The 4,731-nt window shown below is 64.5% G+C and overlaps 1 protein-coding gene across 2 annotated transcripts in view; it reads right to left on the bottom strand.

Moving 5' to 3' along the window:
- Positions 1 to 4,731, bottom strand: part of SLC6A6 (solute carrier family 6 (neurotransmitter transporter), member 6) — a 135,821-nt gene that overhangs the window by 31,338 nt on the left and 99,752 nt on the right. The window lies entirely within an intron of this gene.

Below are 4,731 nucleotides of genomic sequence, written 5' to 3'. Positions count from 1 at the left end.
GGCAGAGTCTGTGTCCGTCTTGATCACCCGACGGTGCCCGGCACGCGGTCGGGGCTCACTCTGCGTGAGCTGTGGAAATCGATGATACCCATTCGGTTGATGGGGAAACTGAGGCTCGCACAGGGTCAGGAATTCCCCTGAAATCATCCCGATGGAAATCAGTCCTGGGCCTAGCTCCTTCTGCTCTGACGCCACCCTGGGGACCAGCTACCCCTGGGTGCGGGCGTCCCTGCCTCTCCCGCGCAGAGGGAGGGGACGGGGCGAGCCGCCTTCGTGTCCAAGAACAAACGCTCCGCTCCAGGGCAGAATCCGGAAAAGAATGGCCCGAACGTCTGTTCGGAGGCAGCCGCCCGGCCGCCGTCCCGCCGGCACTCAGAGAAGCAAATGCGTCCTCCGTGCCGGCCAAATCGTTTCCTCTTGACCGCGGGCCAGCCATTTATTGGCCGCGGCTCCCCCCGGAGACCGGCGGGGGCAACAGTGATAACAGGGCTCGTCCGCCCAGAGCGCGGGGCGCCGCGGCCTCCCTCCCCGGCCTCCTCCTTCCGACAGCTGCGGGGCAAGGTCGGCTGAGCCGGGCTTGTTTGCAAAGGTGACTCATTTCTTTGATTCTAATCAAGTCTGACGCTACGTGCCGAGCTCCCCGGGGGGCCCGGGGAGGAAGGCTCGGCTCTGGCCCGCCCGTGCCCTGGGGCCTGGGGGCAGCGGGAGACCTGGGGACAGAGGTGACCCCAAGAGTAAGGCGTTACCGGGGGCAGAGGCTCCGCTTCCCTGTCACAGAGCAGAGACAAGCCGGCACGAAATATCAGTCTCTGGCCCCCAGCCGCTTCCCACGGGGACCTCGAAAAGGACATCTCAGCGGCTCCTGGTGACGCTGGTGACTCAGCGTTGCAGACGGGCGGGCGTCGGGGGTCCAGGCTGAGAACGGACCCCCAGAGTGACCCCAGTGCGGGAGACGCACACACACGCGGCACAGTGTGACCGGGGACCGCACTTGGGCTCCCAGGCCCGGCCCGGGCTTCTGGCCGGCGGCCGGCGGGGACACACACCAAAGATCAGCGGGACGGGGTCTGGTGTCGGACGTCGAGGCTGGGATCTTCGCTACTCCCAGCTGTGCAGGGGACCTTGGGCAAGTCCCAGCAGGTCTCTGGGCCTCAGTGCGCGGAGGCCCGGCCTTCTCCTGGCTTCTTAACACTCAAGCCGGGCTTGCGGGGTGCCAGGACCACGCTGTCTGCGGGGTTTGCAGAGCCGAGGTGACCGCCCCGAGGTCCTGCCGCTGGGACACGCGGGAGCTGGACTGGGCTGTGCGTCCTCCCGCAAGGGAAGGGAAACGTCACCCAGAAGAGGAGTCTGTGGCCCCAGAGGACCTAGTTATCTGTCTGCAGGGCAGCTCCTGAGAGCCTGCCCGGCAACATCTGCGGCGGGACGGGCAGGCCGGGAGCGGAAGGGAAGAACGGCCAGGGCTGGGCTCCGGCTCCAGGGCGTCCAGACCGGCCTTTGGGGATATCCTCAGTCCTGCGGCCCAGCACCGCCAGGGTCACCTCCCGACGAGCCTCTCTTGCTGCAGGTCGGTGGCCGTCTCCAGGGGCATTCGCGGAACTTGCGCCCCAAGGGGAGCCCAGATCTGCTGAGCCCTCTGCAGCCCTGTATACAGTCGGTGCTCAATATACATCCAGATACACATCTCTTTCCTACCGGTGCGTTCCCTAAGGACTGCCCGGAAAACACAGCTTCAACCACGTCACTCCCCTTCTCTAAACCTTCCACGGTTTCTCCTCCCAGAGAGCGACGCTCCAACTCACCACCGACCATCCGAGGCTTCAGCCTGTCTCCGTGACCCCACCTCCCGTCACCGGCTCGTGCGTCCCGTGGTCTGGCCAGACCAACCACTCGCTGCTCCCAAACTCTCACCGGCTTTCAGAGCGCCGTGCGTCTGCATGGGCTGTTCCTTCTGCTCGGAATGTCTTCTCTCTCTCCTTTTCTGCCTAGCGAGCTCCTACTCATCCCTCAAAGCCCGGCGCATATGGTCCCTCCACTTGCAGCCAGGCCAGAGAGGGGTAGTGACTTGCTGCTCTGGGCTGCACAGCCAGGCCAAGGAAGAGTCGGCACTCGGTGGGCCGAGACAGTCTCTGGTGTCCAGGAGAGTGAGGACAAGGGGGGTGCCCTGGGGGAGAGAGAGTCCTCGGGGAGGTTCTGGATATACGTTGAAGGGGGGAGCCTTCTCTTGGACCTGTGCATTGGATTTGGGGTAGAAAGAGGAGTTTTGGATGATGCCTGGACATTTTCCCCGCTCCAAAAGCCTCCGCAGAGATGAGATGAAACAATAGGGTCAAATCCCAGCTCTGTGCGCACAGGGTCTGGCTCCTTCCTTCCCAGTGTTTCGTGCTGACGAGAGGGAAGGTTCCTGAAGGCAGGAGGCCAGGTCTGTCCCCGCCGCGGTGCCCGGCCCCGTCCTCCGGCCTCAGCCTCCCTTCCCGGCCGGTCTCCCACAGACCCCACTGCTGCCCGGGGCTCTGGAACGAGGAAAAGTTATTTTTTTAATACTCAGGTATTAAAAGCCCACGAAGCCCAAAGGGAGGGCTGGAGCCCACGCGGGCGGCCGGGCCGCGGACGGAGCAAATGCAGAGCTTGGGGCCGGGAACTCTGCAAAGATCAACACCGTCTCGGTGCCTTCCGGGCCAGGAAAGGGAGCTGGGGTGCACGGAACAGAGATTCGGGGAGACAAGGACCCCGGGATGCCCTGGAGGGCCCGGCCGGGGCTGGGCAGGGGTGGCTGAGTGAGGACCTCGCGCTGCTCCCGGGAGCCCCCCCAGGACCCCCCCGGGCCCCGGACAACAGGGAGACCAGCAGGGCCGCAAAGAGGACAGCCCTTCGCGAGAGGGGACGTCACGGGCATTGGAGGAAGGGCAGGTCTCTAAGGTCACGACGCTGAAAAGGCTCCGGATGTCTCCGGGGAGCAGTTTTCCGCCCCACGAGGACGCTGCACCAACAACCCTAACCCCCCTCGTGTACCGTGCGGTTTGGGGGCCGCCCCGCGACCCCGGCAGGGCAGGGCAGGCCCAGTGCAGGCGAGGACACGGAGCGGACACGCCCGCCCCAGCCGGCAGCGGCAGAACGTGGGCTCGAGCCCGGGCAGCCCGGTCCCCGGTGGAGGAGGCCGGGCGGTCCCAGCGGGACCTGGCCGGGAGCCAGCGCTCTGGGCGGGGACAGGCCCGGCGGCCAGGCCGTGCCGAGAACCGCAGAGCAAGGGCAGGGCTGTGTCTCGGGCCCCATGTGGAGAAGAATGAAGTTCCAGGGCGGGGAACAGGGGTGCTGGATGTGCTTTTCGTGCCTCTTTGTTCGCAAGTGGAAAATGCGTCCACGTGAGGAGGCCCGGTCCAAGCGGGGCCTGGGGACCTGCCCGCGAGCACGTGCCAAAGGCCCACGGGCCGGGACAGTGACACGCGCCGCCCACTCAGAGCGCCTCGCACCGAGGGAGGGCAGCGGACCCGCCTGGCCCGGGACTTCCCAGCCCTGACCGGGCCCAAAAGCAGGCAGCGCCCCCCTCTGGCCTGTTCCCTGCGCCGGCCTGTCGGGAGTCCAGACACCCCGAAAACAGCAGAGCCACAAACGAGAGAGAGGGATTATCCTCTCGTGGTGGCGGGAGACCACCTACTTCCTAAATAGCACCCCCCGCTCCGGCCACCTCCACGCCAGGCCTCCTCTCGGCTATTTCGGGGTCCAGCGGGCTGTCCCCGAGGGCTAAGCCCCAACTTCGATAGCTCACGAAGAACAGAAAAACATGCAGAGATGCCCCCAGTTCTCCCTTCCTCTCGTTAGGGACAGAGTTCATCTCTCCTCCCTCTCGAATTCTGGGTTCCTCTTGGGTGCAGGCACTTGGAAAGTGCTTGGGCCCCAGAGCTTGGTCGTTTCTCGCTCCCGGAGCGCCGAGCCACCGGTGACAAGCCTGCCGGGCGATGAGACCGCATGGACCGGCTGCCCCTGACGCCCCAGCCGACCGCCAGCCAAACCCCGCGGATGTACAGCTGATGACAGGTGCGCCAAGGAGCCCGAGAGCAGAAGAACCGCCCAGCCCAGCTTGGCCCAAACCGCCCACACGCAGCAGAAACAAGAGTCAAATAAAAGGTCGTCGTTTGAAGCCACCAAGAACGGGGACGGCTGTTACACGGCGAAAGCTAACTGATGTGTATTTTTCACTCTATCTACTCACCTTGCACTTGAGTAACTACTTCGGCTTACCATACGCATTTTTCTCCGTGCAATAACAGAGAATATAATTTTTCTAGAATACATTACGAAAGCCGTATCATCTGCAGACAGCAGTAACGACGGGTCCCCGCCTTTGGGAAGCAATCTTCGCCGGGATCCCACAGGGGCAGGAACGATTCGTTCCCCTCATTTGACAGCTAAAGAAACTGAGGCTCAGAAGGGGACTTGCAGAGGGTCAGAGGGCCAGCGAAAGGCAGAACTGGGGGTCGGTTCCGGCCCGGTCTGCGCGCAAAGGCGTAGCCTGAGCTGCGGCCCTGCACCCTCCGTCCCTCCCCTGGAAGACGAGTGGCTGCCTCGCCCCGGGGAGAAGATGAGGGAGGGAGCGGGCGGCCCTCTCTGCCCACCCACGCCCTCCGCCTGCCCGCACCAGCCCGGCCTTACTCCCAGAACTCGATGACGGGGGAGGTGGAGTTGCTGGTGCTGATGGCGACCCACGCGCTCTTGTTCTTGCTCAGCGTGTCCTCC

The sequence above is a fragment of the Propithecus coquereli genome, unplaced genomic scaffold (genome assembly GCF_000956105.1).
Source record: "Propithecus coquereli isolate 6110/MARCELLA unplaced genomic scaffold, Pcoq_1.0 Scaffold588, whole genome shotgun sequence".
Taxonomy (NCBI): domain Eukaryota; kingdom Metazoa; phylum Chordata; class Mammalia; order Primates; family Indriidae; genus Propithecus; species Propithecus coquereli.
This window is presented reverse-complemented; position numbering and strand designations above follow the sequence as displayed.